The sequence below is a fragment of the Heterocephalus glaber genome, unplaced genomic scaffold, assembly GCF_053883595.1.
Source record: "Heterocephalus glaber isolate CG9 unplaced genomic scaffold, H.glaber_assembly_v1.0 deba00001572, whole genome shotgun sequence".
Taxonomy (NCBI): domain Eukaryota; kingdom Metazoa; phylum Chordata; class Mammalia; order Rodentia; family Bathyergidae; genus Heterocephalus; species Heterocephalus glaber.
This window is the reverse complement of record NW_028258357.1, coordinates 17,677,482-17,694,400: the sequence shown is the minus strand read 5'-3', so window position 1 is coordinate 17,694,400 and position 16,919 is coordinate 17,677,482. Positions and strand designations below refer to the sequence as shown.

Below are 16,919 nucleotides of genomic sequence, written 5' to 3'. Positions count from 1 at the left end.
GTCACACTACTGTCTTACTTTTCTCATTGCTGAGACAAAATACTCAATACCCAAAGTTAAAGGAGGAAAGATTTATTTTGACTCACAGTTTGTAGAGGTTTCAGTTCATAGTTGGCTAGCTCCAAGGCAATGTGGCATAGCAGAGTGGGATCACAGAGGAGAAACAGTCCATGGCAAAGCAGAGCAGGCAGCAAGCAGTAAGCAACGACAGCAATCCTTTTTCTGTTCCCTATAATCTATCCAGGGTACACACTCTTAGGGTGGGTAGCACTTGCACCCAGGGTGAACCTTGCCATTGTCTACACCCAGAACTATGCCAAACCAATCAGTGGACTAATTTAGTAATCACATACCCTTGATCCCAGCATTACACACTCAATCCCAGCATCACACACTTAATCCTAACATCACACATTACAGATCCCATAAATATTTAGACAGACAAACCAGACCCCAGGGTAAGCTGACCAGAAGGCTTTTCATCATCATGATGAAGCCCTGGGCTGGGGAATTACTGTCGCGTCCAACTTCCTTTTTGCCCTCTTTTGGATCCACTAACTGACAACTGAGAATCATAAGATTCTTATCTGACTCCGGAGGTTTTCCAGGTAAACTCCTCTCAGTATGGCTGGAACGACCCGAATCCTCCCCTCAAGACCTGAGCCCCCAGGGCCCTGATCAAATGGTCAGGGTGGCCTCCCTGGGCCTCTCTCGGGCCGCAGCGGCCTGAGACAGGCCGTCCGCCAGACAGAAGTCACCAAGTGATGGTGATCTCTCTGGGGCCTCCAAGAATGTTGTGCCAAGGAAGCCGATAAATCACTAAACACTGGGACCAACAACAAAGTTAAACTGAAGGGAGTTTATTCACCCTTGTGGACTCCACTCCCTGAGCGAAGTGAAGCCCCGAAGCAGGGGACAGTACAGGTTTATAGGTAACTCAAAGAAGTTCAGGGAGAGGACACTATGTCCTTCAGCCAGCTGTGAAATATCTTTCACAACCCAGTTTTTTTTCATCCCACCTCTCTTGCCAAGATAGGGCCTTCTGTGGCTACAGGGTTGAATGGTTACAGGGAGGCACCGGGCGCCATCTGTTCCCGGGGAGCGATAAAGCATGTTTACAGAAGCAGATCAAGCGGCTGTCTTGTGGGGAATTCCAGTGCTCTATGAGGGGAGTTTATTTACAGGCCAAGATGGCCTTTCTTAGGTTCACTTTGGTCTCACACCAGCCACCTCTGAAAAGTGCTGCTTATGTCCACATGAGACTTTGGGTGGACGTCTAGACGTAAGCCATAACACACTGCCAAACTAGAATAATAATAACAGCATGATAACTGGCACAAAAAAGACATGTAGACCAATGAAATAAAATAGAAGACATAGAAGCAAACCCCACACCCCTATAGCCATCTATTCTTTGACAAAGGGTCCTTAAATATATTTTGGAGAAAAGACATTTTAAACGAATGGTTCTGGAAAAATTGGATAAACACTTGCAGAAGATTGAAACTAGATTTGTTGCATCTCACCCTGTACTAAAATCAAGTCAAAATGGATCAGAGACCTAGACATCAAAACAAACTTTGAAACTGCTGAAAGATAATTCAGGGGAAATACTTGAAACAGTAGGCACAGGTAAAGATTTCCTTAAATAGAAGTCTAGTAGCAGAGGAAATAATATCAAGAATCAACAAATAGGATTATAGCAAATTAAAAATTTGTGCACGCCAAAGGAAACAACAGAATAAAGAGACAACTTGTTGTATGAGAGAAAATTTTTGCCAGCTACTCTTCTGGTAGAGGACTAATACCTAGAATCTATAAAGTACTAAAAAAAATGAATCCCCCTAAACAAATGACCCAATCAAAAAATAGACAAACTGAATAGGCACTTCACAAAAGACGAAGCATAAATGGCCAATAAGAATATGAGAAAATGTTCAACATATTTAGCCATTAAGGAAATATAAATCAAAACCACTTTGAGAATCTATTTTACTTCACTCAGAATTGGTATCTTCAAGAACACAAAATCAGTGAATGCTGTGAAGATGTGGAGGGAAAAAAGTGCTCTCCTACATTGTTGGTGGGAATTTGACTTCCCCATCCCTCCTATCCCCAGCATCCATAACAACTATTCTATTAATCTGGCTCTATGAATCTCATTGTTTTAGATTCTACAAGGAAGAATGTGTAATATTTGTCTTTCAGTTCCTATCTTATTTCATTTGGGATTATGATGTTCTCTAGATTCATTCATGTTGTCACAAATAATAGAATCTTCTTTTTAAAGGCTGAATAGTATTGTATTGCATGTATATACCACATTTTCTTTATTCATTTGTGGATGGACAGGTGAGTTGATTCCATAATTTTGATATTGTGATTAGTGCTGCAGTTAACACAGGAGTCCAGATATCTTTTTGACAGACTGACTCAAATCTGTAAATACTTAGAAGCAGGATTGTTGGGTCATGTAGTGATTTCATTTATACTTTTTTGAGGAACCTTCCTATAGTTTTCTATATTGGCTGAACTAAATTACATTTGCACCAACAGTATACAATGGTTTTCTTTCTACATATCCTCGCCAACCCTTGTCTTTTAACATTTTTTTATGATATGTTAGTGATACATAACAGTTACATTCATCTTGGGGAACTGGTACATACACATCTCACATCTTGACCCTTTTACCTCTCTTCCTCCCCCAGATTCTCTTCTTATGGATACCAAACCTACCTCCTCCTTTCCTACTATCTCTTGTTTCGCTCTTTAAATTATTTGTATTTTGAGTTTCTCATATTAGAGAAACTATGTGATATTTAACCTTCTGTGTTTTTGTCTTTTTTTATAATAGCCATCTGACAGATGTGAGATGTTATTTCATTGTTTTAATTTGGATTTCCCTAGTGATTAGCTGTGTTGAATTTATTTTCGTATTATCTGTTGGGCTTTTGTATATCTTTTGAGAAATGTCTGTTTAGGTCTCATCAGTGTTTTAATTGGATTACTTGTATTCTGGCTATGCAGTTGTTTGAGTTACTTATATATTTTTGATGTTAACCTCTAATTACATGTAATGTTTGCAAATATTTTCTCTCTTTTTGTAGGTTGACTTTTTATACTCTGTGCAGAAACTTTTTATAGGCCTACTTAACCTAGTTTTGTTTTTGTTGACTGCTTTTGAGGTCAAATCTACAAAATTAATATGGTGTGGGTTTTCCTCTGTTTTCTTCTAATAAGTAGATTAAAGACTTAAGCATAAGATCAAAAGCTGTATGGTCTAAGATAAGGTCTTGTTTTGAGATACATTCCTCCTATATCTAATTTGGTGACAGTTTTGTTTTAATCATGAAAGGAAGTTGTATTTTGTCAAATGTTTTGTTTGCATCAAATGAGATAATTGTATGATTTTTGTCCTTCATTCTGTTAGTGTGAAACGTTAACACAGTGTGAAACTTTTTGACTTGTGTGAAATGAACTATCCCAGGGATAAATTCTACTTGATTATAATTACTGATCATTTTATTTTATTTTATTTTTCTTTTGTGGTGCTGAGGATTAAATCCAGGCAAGTACTCTACACAAGTGTTCTGCCACTGAGCTACATCCCTAACCCTTTTTATTTTAATTTGAGACAGCTTCTCACTAAGTTGCCCAAGCTGACTTCAAACTTGTGGCCTACCTGCCTCAACTTTATGAGTAGCTGGAATTACAGATGTGCACCACCATTCCTAGCTATGATTGATCCTTTTAATATGTAAATTTGTATTTTTTAAATGACTTTTACACCCATGCTCATCAAAGATAATGGTCTGTAATTTTCTTCTCTTGTAAACATCTTTGTCTGGCTTTGGCATCAAGGTAATGCTGTCTTTTAGAAAGAGGCTGGAAATATTTCCTCCTCTTGAAATTTTTAGAAGAGTTTGAGAAGTATTGGTATACTTAAAATGTTTCACAGACTTCAGCAATGAGACTATCAGGTTCTCGGCTTGTGTTTAATCAGAAACTTTTTATTACAGATTCAGTGAGATAATTTATCAAAAGAATTATATTACTAATTATTAGCTTGGACTTCAAGCCTGTTTAGTAATAGATTTAGAATGGGGAAATTCCTCCTCTCTTGTCTTAAGACTTCCACATTATTGTAGTGTGGCCTATGGACTGTTCTGCAAAATATGATCAGGGCACTCTAATACAGTGAATTGCATTTGTGTTAGTGAAAAAATTCTTTAATAAGTACATGTAGTCTGTAGTTGTAATGGGCATACCTTTTTTTCTCTTTGCTTACATATTTCTGTGCAGTACAGGTTAAGACCCTTAAAAGTGTATTTCTGGTTTATAAAGGAATATTAAAGGTCTGTGTCCTTTGGTATTTCCACTTGTCATTTTCTGTTCTGTTAACACTTTTAGGCAAGGAACTATGCACTTTTAGAAGAAACACTTTTTCTTTTTTTATTTGAGTTATTACCTAGGGCAAGACATATATTGTCTTTCTAAAAATTTTTTATTTCCTCTAACTGAAAGGCAATTTTCTGTGCCTTCCTTATGAAGATGTGTTAGGTCATTTTAGTTTCAAGGAACAAAGCATCACTCCATCCGTCAAAAGAAAAAATGGGCTATTGTAAAAAGACATGTGGACTAGAACTGGAAAGTGTTTGGATCTCTTAAAGATCTAGGAATTGTTTCTCTTTCAGTTTCTCTCTTGGGTCATATATCATATAATAAATAGACCATCATTATTTGTGGAATGAACAAATGAATAGCTTTTCTCTCTTGCTATCTATTTTTCTCTTGATTATCTCTGTTTATTAGCCTCTTGTTATTCATTAGTGTTTCTCTGTTTCTAGGCTGAATTCCATAGGGATCAAATATGACTGATTTAGCAAATTACTATTGATTCACTATTTGTGCCCCTTGTTTCAGACTGAGCATTGGAAAAATAAAGACGGTTCACACCTGGGTCAGGTGTCTGCCTTGAGCTAATTGATGACTAGGAGCCCGTATCTGCTTTTCTGGTCATGGGGATTGTGTTAACCTAAACCAAGACATTGGAGGTTGTAGACATTTAAAAAGCTTAACCCCAGCTTAGGTAACAGTATTGGGAAAGAGGAGGTAAAAAGAAATGGCTATTGATTATAGGACACATTGTATCTTTTATGTATCATTTCAACTCTTAAAAAGTATTATAGGTTTAATATTCTGACTTTAAATGTAAGAAAAGTTCATCTTAATGATGTTCCATTAACCTCTTCAGAGTCACTCAGTAAGTATATGGTGGAGTCTGGGAGGCAAGACTGTGCCAGGGGTATGATTTGTCCAAGACCAATGGAAATCCTATGCAAGCTATTATATATAATTTAAACGGTCTCACCTGAAACCAGTGGAATTAATTTTAATGTATTTTCTTTAATCTATCTAAAATGTTTCCAAATGTAATTAGTATAAATTATTAATGAGGTACTTTACCTTATTTATCTTGTACCAAATATTTGTAATCCGGTGTGTATTTTATACTACAACACTTCTTGATTTGGATTAGTTACATTTTTTTTTTTTTTTTGGTACCAGGGATCAAACTCAGGTCCTTGTGCTTGCAAGGCAGGCAGTGGAACCACTGAGCTAAATCCCTGGCCCTGGATTAGTTACATTTTAAATACTCAAAATAGCCAAATATGGCTAGTGGTTACTATATTGGACAAGGGTAGTATTAGAGTCTTAGGGCCCATCTAGGCATTTATTAGTACTGTGATTGGCTCTGAGCTTTTCAGTGTTCATTCATTAAATTGAGGATATTAATATCTTACATGCACTGTGGAAGGCTGCATTAATTTATACAGGGGCAAGTTTAAAGATACAAGATAGCTCTCTGGGGATTTACTCTGGTGAATATCCATAAATGAATTTCAACTATTAATGCTGCTCATTGTGTTATAGGTTTTTTGTTACAAAATGTAAGATAATCTGTAAGTTATGGTCTGATTTTCCTTAAAGTCACATCTTTAACATTTTTGACATCTTCTGTAAGAGAGAAAAATGTTTAGTACCCAAGTGCTTTTCTTTAGTAGGTTTGGATGCATGCTTAACAATTAGTAGGCTTTCATGTCTTTGTGTTGCTTCTTCTATTATCAAATAATTTTTTAAATTGACTTACACATATGCAGTGGTCTATCACATATTATCAATTTTGTGAGGTTCAGTTAATGAACGAGCTAAAGTTGGTAAACAGACATGCTTAGGCACAGTCTTATTATCTGCTATCTTTTGATGGATATTTGCCAAAGAACTGTGTTGATGGCATATATCATGAATTCTGATAAAAATAATGTAGTCCTTTCCTTCATAGAACTTAGCATTTTGTGGAAGAGATACAGTCATTACATTCTATAATACAATTACCTAAATATAGATGGAAGAAGTGTTATTAAGTAAAAATAACTGCCAGAAAGCATAGTTGAGGTTCTGATTTAGAATGTGGGTTAGGAAAGGCTTTTTTGAGGAAATATTTAAACTGATACCTAAAAGATAAGTAACAAATAGCTAAAGAAGGATGCAAAGAAAGGAAGGGAAGAAACATTTCAGAAAGAAAGAATAGAATGTGAAAACTCAGAATCTTGAACATTTTAAAAATAATTTTTAAAAAACCTATGAGATATAAAGAATGTATTTTGATATTGAAAATTAGAGAACTGAAGCTCAGTGATATTGATTTGTCCAAGATTACATATTAAACAGTGGAAATAATATGGGATCCTAAATTGTCATCTTTTTCTTTTATAGATATATTTGCTTTAAAATAAAAAATTAACATTAAAATTTAAGAGTTTTTGGTGTACAGTTTAAGGAGTATGGACAAATGCACAATGGGTACCCACAACCACAGTCAAGATACGTGAGAGATTCTTTACCTACCAGAAATGCCCTCATTCTCCTCTCTTACAGTCAGACCCTCCCCTAACACTAATTCTTGAAAACCATAGTGATCTTTTAGAAAAAACCTTATACTTTTGCTTTCTCTCCAAATTCATATATGTGTAATCATATATTATGTAATGGTTCCTCTGGCATCTTTTACTTTACATAAGGCATTTGAGATTCTTTCATGTTGTTGGGTGTATTAAGAGTTCATTCTTGGGGTTGGAGATTTAGCCCAGTGGTTCCTCCCCTGCCTCGAAAGTGCAAGGTCCCAAGTTCGATCCTTGGTACCAAAAAAAAAAAGTTACGAATCATGCTTTCGGTGGTGTGTCTTTGCCTAAACCAGTGTTATAAAAATGTTGCCATTGATTCCTCTAAAATTACATTTAATTATTTTATATTTATGTCTGATTAATTTTCAGTTTTGTATATGGTGTGAGGCATGTTTTGAGCTCTTCTTTTGTGTTTGTATCTTCCCTCTCCCCCTCACCTTTGGATTAGAGATGTCCATTTGTTGTCCCATGTCTTATGGAAAGGATTGTCATATCATCATTGAATTCCTGTTCCTTTGTCAAAAATAAATTATAATACTTATGTGGATCTATTTTTGGACTCTGTTTATATGTTGAAAACTCTATCAGAGAATGCTGTATTTTCCCAGAAATCTACCATTTCTATTGTTTTTCCTTTATTTCTGATGTTCCATGATGACATGTGGTATGTCCTCTGAGGAACTTCCTTTTAGTTACTTTTTACTACAACACATGGTTAATGCATTCTCTTAGGTTTTCTTTATCTATGAATGCCTTTATTTTAATTTTGTTCCTGAAGGATATTTTCACTGGATAAAGAATTTTGGTTTGAAGATTCTTTTCTTTCAGTGCTTTAAAAATCTGTGCAATTTCCTCTGGCCTCTGTGATTTCTGATGAGAAATCCTTAGTCTCTGAAATTGTTTCCCTGCAAATAATACATCATATTTTTTCTGCTTACTTTTAATATCTTTATCTTTATCTTTAGAACTTGGTTATCATAGTGTAGGCATGGATAATTTTAGGGTTTTTTTGGGGGAATAAGGGAGCTCACTGAAACTTTTCAGTCTTTGGATTTTGTCTTTTGACAAATTTGGGAAGTATTTAGCCATTTTTCCCCAAATATTTTTCCTCTCTTCTTCTGGGAATGGGATGATATGAATATTAAATATTTTGGTATTTTTCTGTATGTCTTGAGACTTGTTTGTTTATTTGTTTTTAACACCTTTTTTTTTTCTCCTCCGTTCAGATTGGCTAATCTGTCCTCAAGTTTAATGATATTTTCTTCTATCTTTATTGTATAGAATTCATCAGTTTTTTTAAAATGTTGGTTATTATACTTTTTCAGTTCTATCTTTTCCATTTAGTTGTTCTTTGTATATTCTACTTTCTTGCTGACACTTTTTTCCATTTGTTTTCAGAGTCTTGTTTTCCAAGGGTTTTTTTAGCGAGTGCTTAATTATCTTTGTGAGGTAATTTTAACATGTATATCGTCATGGCATTGATCTCTGAATTTTTTTCCATGTAATTTGAGATTTTACTGCTTCTTTGTAACTGAGTAATTTTTTTGGTATCCCAAACATTTTGAATATTATAAGACTCTCAGTGTTATTTTCATCCCATGGAAAACATTGATATTTTTATTTTATCAGGCACTCATCCAAGAGAGTTGAGGTTACAAGTTTTGACCAGCCCTTCTGTTGTTTGCGGTGTCAATGTCAATTCTAGTTTCAGAGCCTCTGCAGTGCTATTTTCTTTTGCTCATGCATTTGCGACCAAGTGAGCAGTCTGAGATCTGGGCTATGAGAGAGAGAGAGAGAGAGAGAGAGAGAGAGAGAGAGAGAGAGAGAGAGAGAGAGAGAGAGAGAAATTTGTGTCTCCTTGAACTACACTTGTATGCAACCTCAAGTTTTAGGCACCTGTGAATTCTCCTCTGCTACCACTGTGGTTGCTGCTACTACCATAGGATTTCTTGGGGACTGAGGCATGAGAGAGAAAATTTAAAAATAATAATAAAAGAAAAATTGGGGATTTCCCCAACTCCTTGTTAGGGAGTTCCTTTCCTACATTTTGAGCCAGTAGTAGAGGGCTTCTGTGGAACTCTGCCTCCTGGTATTGTGAGACCTAAATAACTCCATTTTAAAATTTGACTCCATCTTAGAATAAGGCAGTAAAGTGGCCTAGACATAAATTTCACTTCACTGAAGTCAACTATTCCCCTAGTCTCCTTTGTGCCCATAAAGTAATGATAAAATGTCCTTGCTCTGGGACAACAGATAAAAAAAAAGACACAGCTCCTAACTCAATCCTCTGTTTGCCCAGAAAACAGACGCTCCCGGGCCCATTATCTATAGAACATTCTGTCAATGTGCTGATTGTTCCTTTTTCCCGTAAAATCTACATGTAGCCGCCCCTCAACCCGCCCCCCCCGCCCCCCACCGGTGTACACCCCATACTTGCTAAATGTCAACCAATCGTGTAACTGCTAAGTGGAAAATCCCCAAACCTTGCTGTAACCACAATAAAAACCCTGCTGATTTAAAATTCGGGGCTCTCAATCTGGACCCGCTGCGTCAGTGACAGTTGAGAGTCCCTGCTCGAGCTTAAATAAAGGACCCTCGTGTGCTTGCATCGGAATCGGCTCCTTGGTGGTCTTTGGGGTCTCCGTGATGTGGGCACAACAGTATATCTACTCCTGGTGTTGGTGCATCTTGAGTGCATGGAGAGTTCTGCGTGAAAAACAAATAACTCACTGCTAGTATTTAGAATTCTGGTTTTCTTTTCCAATCTACCAGGTATTGTTTACTCTTTAAATTCTTGAACCAACAGCCACAGGATACTTTCGTTTAAATTTGGCTAATGCTTTTAGTGGAGGCAAACAAATCACTAAATTACACGTGCATTTTAGCATTCTTTGTCCTAATTGCTTCTTAAGAAATTCTGTCTTTAATTGGATACTGAGGCAGGATGTTTGCAAGATCAAGGCCAGTTTAGGATATGTAGCAAGTTTAAGGCTATCCTGGACTAGATAGGTAGATCCTGTCTTAAAACAAAAACAGCAGCAACACCCCTTCTCCCCCTCAATTCCAATCTTGATAGGGCTCTTGGCAGAGGAAAATGATTTCCACTGTTACTGATTTTTCAGTCCACACAAAGGACATAAAATTAGAAAACACATTTCTGTATGATAAAGTATATAAACACAGATGATTTAGGAGAAATAGGCTTAAAAACTACATGTTACTTTTATGTTTTTTTACTCATTATAGAAATAAGTACTTTGTGTATAAAACTATTTTGTACTATTGCCTTTCCATATAGGATGCAGTTATATGGAGAAACAATTTGATTAAAAATTTGCAGTGTCATTTGAGAATGGTTCTTTAATTTGTCTATGGTTCCAAATATAGCTTAGTTGGCATCCCATAAGAGAGCCAAAGAAGACCTGGATAACCTCATATTTGAATGATGCTGTCCTTGGATTTTGTGGTCTATGTGGTTAAGATCAAAGACTCTAGAAACATAACCCTAAAATCGAATCTCAGTTATCTACTTTTGTCTCTGTGACTTCGGGCAGATTCTTTAACTTATTCTTGCATCATTTTATCCTTTATAAAACCTGCGTGGTAATAGTACATAACTTATAGTATTGTTTTCAAGATTCAAAAATTTAATATTTGTTAAGCAGTTAGAATAGTAGTTAGAATACTAGCTGTCATTCTAACTACTTGGGAAAATTGGATCTTTTGGAGTTAATAATAGTATTTATTGATTATTTATATGTCAGGTACTTTGTTCACTAATCTTTACCATCACTCTACATTTTTCAGATTAAAAGATTAATATAAAGGGAATTTTTCCAAGGCCATATTGCTAGTAAAGTGGTAAAGACAGGATTTACAGCTAGGCAGCCTGATCTCAGAGCACATGCCTTTAGATTCTATATTGTATTACCAGAATGTGGATAACCAACAATATAACAGCTGTTCTAAACTGGTTATATATGAACACCAATGCTGTCTGTCTGTTAACATTGGGTAGAGCTTTGCTCTGCAGCATATTTTGTTCATAGTCTATGAATATTTTTAAGGTTTGTATTCATAGTTAGAGTCTTATCTGTTTCAAAATGGGAGAAAAAGTACTACTGAACCTTACTAGAAACCATTTAAAGACAACAAACAAACCAACCCAGAGAAATACATTTCATTTTTGGTGAAACTAAGAGCCATCGCTGACCTTTATCTACAATGTAGGAAGATAAAGGAAGAATTGTACATAACTCTGCAATGAGAATGTGAAATCTAACAATCTACAGAGGGTAGATATAATGCTAATGGTAAGCAAACTGATTCACCCAGCAGAATCTGACAAAGGCCCACGAGTCAGAGGGGCTAGGTATCACAGAAAGTAGGGTGAGGTTGTGGGGGAGAGTTAAGGTGGGTGAAATGCAAACAGGGTTTTTAAAAAAATTCTATTTTCTTGTCCTCACCCACTTCCTAGTACTACTACCACTTCCCTCTTTCTGCAAGCATGTGAAGAACTGAGCCTGAGAGACTGCAAAGCAGAATGTGGGGCTGAGGGTAATTAAGTGAAGTCTGCACATTAGTGAGATTTCTATTTCCTTCCTGTGCTTAGCTCTATGATACTAGCAGCACAGCTTTCAAGTGTCTTTATATCCTCACACTTCCTCTGATAGGAAGTTGAAGGATCCTTCTCTAAAGGCATTAGATATACCAGAGAAAAATCTCAATAGACAGTGAATATATGCTTTCCTAATGAAAAAACCAACTGGCTTCCTGATTGTCTTTGTGGTTTGGTCTAGAATGTTCATTCACATGCTCAGGGCTTCGGCTTTTAGAAGGTGATTGAAGTATGGGGGCATTACAGCTGACTTGCTGTTAGGAGGTGGGGCCTGGTTATAGTGGGTCGCTGGGGCATGACCTAAAAGACTGTATCTTCCTCCCTTATTCTTCTCTTTCTCTCTGCTTCCTGGCCACCATAATATGATCAACTTGTCTTCTACACAGGCCTTTCCACTATTCTGTTTTTATATTGGAGCCAATTGAGCAGAAAGTGTAACCATGAGCCAAAATAAACCTCTCCTCTATAAGTGTCTGGTATTACGTCCCTGCAACAAGAAAGTGACTGTGACAGATTTTGATACCAGAGAAATGAGGTTGTTGCTGTGACTATCTGGCCATCTGGCTCAGAAGCCTTTGGAACTGGCTTTTGGGAGGAGTTTGGGAATGTTTTCAGATTCTGACTCAAGAAGCCCAAGAATGCTGTAAGCTGACCTTGATGGAAGACTCAGGTCAGAGGCTAGAAGACCAGAATTCTCTCTCTGTTTCCTGGTTTCCCTGATGTGAACAGCTTGTTCTCTATAGGGGCTGACCAGGGACTGTACCATGAGCCAAAATAAACCCTTCTACTGTTTTTTTCTGGTACTGGGCATCAAACTCAGGACCTTGCGCTTGCAAGGCAGGCACGGTGCCACTGAGTTAAATCCCCAGTCCTAACCCTTCTACTTTTAAATTGTGCATGTTGGATATTATGTCCCAGCAATGAAAAAGTCCTACAGTGAGTTTTTCACTCATCAAGTTTTTCCAATATGTATATATCTCCCAGGCACATTTTTAGTACCTTATTCTTCACACATTAATACAGAACCATTTACCACCACTTAAAGAAAGCTACCAACAGAAAGAGACTAAATTAATAAAGAAATAAAACAAAATGAAATGAAAAACAGAGGTCAGAAGAAAGAAAGACAGGAAAAGAGATTTTGAAGAAAATATAATCAGTGCTCTCAGAAAAGTAAGTAGGTTTTACTTCCATAAAATAAGAATGTATTGCTCTGAAAAAAGACCAATAGAAAGTAAGAAAAGACCTTAAAAGAATACAATAGGAGAGTTAAATGTAAATGAGGAAAACTCCAAGAAAGTAAAACTAAAAGATGATGAGATTGTAAGTATGGGAAGTAAGATAAATGATCAAGGGGTCAGGGGTACAGTACATGGCTCAGTGGTAAAGAGCGTTTGCTTTGGATGTTTGGGGCCCTGCATTTGATTACCAGCACAGGGGAAAAGAAAGAAGTCCAATCTCTGACTTTTAGATGCTCCCAAGAGAGAAAGAATAGAGAAAATATCAGTGAGAAAATTATCAAATAAATTAAAAAAGAAAAATTAACAGGACTGTAAACGTGTTTAAAACATAAATGGACTCACAGGACAAGGAATCATTAAGGTACATTGAAATGTAACTAATAATCTAGTTTGCCTTTCTAAACCTATGGTAATCTCCTTTTACCTCACCTTTTCTTCATTTTTAGAGACTGGAAAGTCTTTTTTCTCAGTTTCTCTTGTTGCAAGGTATGCCAAATGTGATAGAATGCTGGTCTATAAAATGTAAGTGGGTGTCTGCTGAAAAGCTACTGAGAAAATGTTTGTGATATAGGCTCTGTCTGTTTCTCCTCCTTTCTATTCTTTTTCTGTCTGGAATATTGGCAAGATGTCTTAGAGTCTGAGCAGTCATTTTGTGATATGCGAACTAGACTTCTCAGCTCTGGTACTTTTGAACTGCTGAATCAATGTAAACAACTATCCATCTCTGGATTTCATCTTATACAGGGTATCACAGGTTCCTTCTTTAGCTAAGCTACTGCATGTTGGCTTTTATTTTACCCACAACTAAGCACAGTTCTAATTCACATTTTCAGAGGACAAAACAGCAACAGCAGTGGTATCACAAATAAAGGTTCAGAATAAGAATGGGCATCCGATTTCTCCAAAGAACATTAGAAAATAGAAGATAATAGAATAATGACAATAGTTCATTAGACACTAGAAGATAATAGAGCAATGACAATAGTTATGAAGAAAAGTAATTTTTAACCTTGAATTTCTTTACACTGTCAAAATATCAGTCAAGTGTGATTGACAGAGATACGTAAAGTTTTAAAATATTTAGGTTTCACACACCTTTCTCAGGAAGCTAGTGGAAGCTGGAGTCTGCCAAAGGGAACATGTGAATCAGGTAATGGGCAGGCACAGGATCTGGGGCACATGGGCTGCAATACAGACAAAGGGCAACCAGGATTCCCACAGGAGCCCAGAGGGCCAGTGTTGATTAGAACAGGGCATGCTGTTCCTAGGGCGCACAGCCATAGGGGCAAAAGAAATTATCTGATAGATTTGATGTTAAGAAGCAGTTGTTAGCTTGAAGTGTCTATAGAACTGAATATGTCCATTTATTTATTACTTTGGAAAAATAAGAAAGCTCAGAAATAGAGGAAACATACTGTTTATAGAAACTTAAATTTTTTCTGAACATCGTGTTCTTTATATTTTCTTTCTGAAGTGCTCTTCTTCCCTTTGTGTTCCTGTTACTATATGTAAGACAGTTTCTGTCTCCATGATAGTAGGAATTATAAAGAACATGAACTCAAAAGCAAAAGCTTTGACAGGGGCTTCAGAAAAAGGGACGGTTGACAGCACTGACTGAAAGCAACCAAGCTGTCTCTTAACAAAGGAAGGGAGCTAGCTTTATCTGGTGGTTGGGTAGTGTGGGAATTGGGACATGAATATGGAATATTTTAGAAGCTCTTCCTCATGGTTTAAAAAATTTAATTGCATTATGTATTAGTACATATTTATAGTACTGTACATAATGTTTACGTTCCTTGTGGGAAATGGGTATGTATGTAATACATCTTATTTCCTTTTTTCACGTCCTTTCCCTTCCTTCCCTCCTCCACCCATCTCTCGATGTCTTTCTTTTTTGATTTGTACATGTTTGTAGTACATGAATTCCTTGTGTGGAGTTGGTACATGTGCATAACCCATCTTAATTCTTTTCTTTCATGCTCTGTCCCTCCCTCCATCTCTCTTTTTTTTTTTTTGGTACCAGGGATCAAACTTGGGTCCTTGTGCTTGCGAGGCAGGCGACAGAACCACTGAGCTAAATCCCTGGCCCAAGAATAAGTCTGAACTAGTCAGTCAGACCATAAGTAATTGGAAGACAAGGTCTTTAGCTTCATTTCATTGCAGGTTGATGTTTTTTTTTTTCTTTTTTTTTGGTACCAGGGATCGAACTCGGGTCCTTGCGATGACGAGGCAGGCGGCAGAACCACTGAGCTAAATCCCTTGCCCGATGATGCCATTCTTTCTGGGATAAGATGGTTTCTCAGCATTGTTTTAATTTGCATTTCTCTAATGGCCCGTGATGTTGAAATTCTTCATATATTTACTGGCCATTTGTATTTCTTCTGTGAAGTGTTCATTTTGCTTTGCCATATTTTGATTGAGTCTTTTATTTTGGGGGGTCTAATTTTTTTGAGTTCTTTATATATGCTAGATATGAGTCTTCTGTCTGAGGAATGGCCAGCAAAAATTTTCTTTTCCATTCTGTAGGTCATTGCTTCACTCTGATGATTGTTTCTTTTGCTGTGCAGAGCTTTTTAGTTTGATACGATCACATTTGTTGATTGTTGAAACTACTTCCTCTGCAACTGTAGTTCTGTTCAGAAAGTCCTTGCCTATGGCTATGACTTCAAGAGTTGTACCTATTTTGGGGCCAGGGATTTAGCTCAGTGGTTCCACTGCCTGCCTTGCAAGCTCAAGGTCCCGAGTTTGATCCCGGGTATCAAAAAAAAAAAAAAAATAGTTTTACCTGTTTTGTCATCCAGCAGGTTTTTCCTTATATAAGAAGCAGATCATCAGCCAGTTTGTCCCTGGAGACATTGTGGCACTACCCTCTTCATTACAGTGCACCTGGGTCTTAAGTAAGAGTTGGAGGATAGGGAAAAACAGGGACACTTTCCATGTGTGTTTGAAAAGGAAGGGTAGGAAAAGACACATTTTAATTTCAGTGGGTAGCAGTGGGTAGCAGGTTATGGATTAAGACCAGAGCATGTTATCTATCTCTTGTCCCCATGAGTGTCCATGTTAGGAAAATCCTATATATGCTATGTGAATTAGTGGAAGCGAAGCCATCTGTGATCTTGCTTCTGAGATCTCTGAGAAGGATCTCCCTTCTCAGTGCTACAAAACTGTGTTTAATCTTGTGTTACATAGTTTATCTTTTGGGGGATTGTTTCATGCTTTTCTCTCAGGGCAGGGCTGGTTTGGGGAGTGGTTTTAATTATTGCCCCTAGTAGCTTTTAGTGCCTAGTTATAGTAGATACTCAGTAAAAGCTGAATGAAAGGGTAGATGGTGAGTATAGAGTCAGGAAACTTGTAAAAACCTGTGTAAAGGTCTGATTTTGATTTTCTTTTTGCTCCTGGGCTTGATCAAAGCAGTTATTAGTACATTAGATTCCTTTTAGAAAAATGGAATGTGATAAATTTCAAGATCCTTAATTTAAAAAACCCATGATTTCTTTTTATTACTAGTCCTAAGATTACAACTTGAAATTCATGATATGGCTACTTGCTATGTCTTCATCCTTCCTAACTCTTACTGAAATTTGCAGGGTTTTTTTTGACTTATTTTGGTACTGGGAATCGAATCCAGGGGCTCACATTTGCTAGGCAAATGCTCCACCACTGAACTATCCCCAGCCCTGTGTCTTCACTTAAAAAATCTATTTTCCCCATAGACTATAAAGTTCTAGTAGGGAAGGATGCATCTGTCTTGTTTAGTATTGTTTCTCAGTGGCTGTTAGAGAGTCTTGCACATGGAGACACACAGTAAACATTTATTGAATGAACATATCCTGATGGTCATTTTATAGATGCCCCTGAAAATCCAATTGTTCTTGCAGATATTTTAGGAAAACATCTTTAAGTCAGAATCCAGTCACTGAGATTTTGCATATTATCCTTGTCAGCTATTATGTAATGTCACTTCTGTGCATACTTGGAATGGTTTTTCATTTCCTGTATACTCAGTGCTATTTCACTCCTTTAATTACCTCTTCAGCATTTCTTTCTTTCATGATGTCTTTCTGAGTAAATCTCTCCTTCTACATCTCAGCA

At 36.8% G+C, this 16,919-nt stretch overlaps 1 protein-coding gene and 1 long non-coding RNA gene across 25 annotated transcripts in view; one reads left to right on the top strand and one right to left on the bottom strand.

The window, feature by feature from the left end:
• Nucleotides 1–890, bottom strand: part of LOC147823601 (uncharacterized) — a 107,169-nt gene extending 106,279 nt beyond the window's left edge. For all 4 annotated transcript variants that reach the window (XR_015443642.1, XR_015443644.1, XR_015443643.1 and 1 more), the window contains exon 1: nucleotides 87–890. This is a non-coding gene — a long non-coding RNA (uncharacterized LOC147823601). The remainder of the gene's footprint in view (nucleotides 1–86) is intronic.
• The window catches only part of Anks1b (ankyrin repeat and sterile alpha motif domain containing 1B), a 1,083,815-nt gene that overhangs the window by 88,690 nt on the left and 978,206 nt on the right, over nucleotides 1–16,919 (top strand). The gene's annotated exons all lie outside the window — the stretch shown is intronic.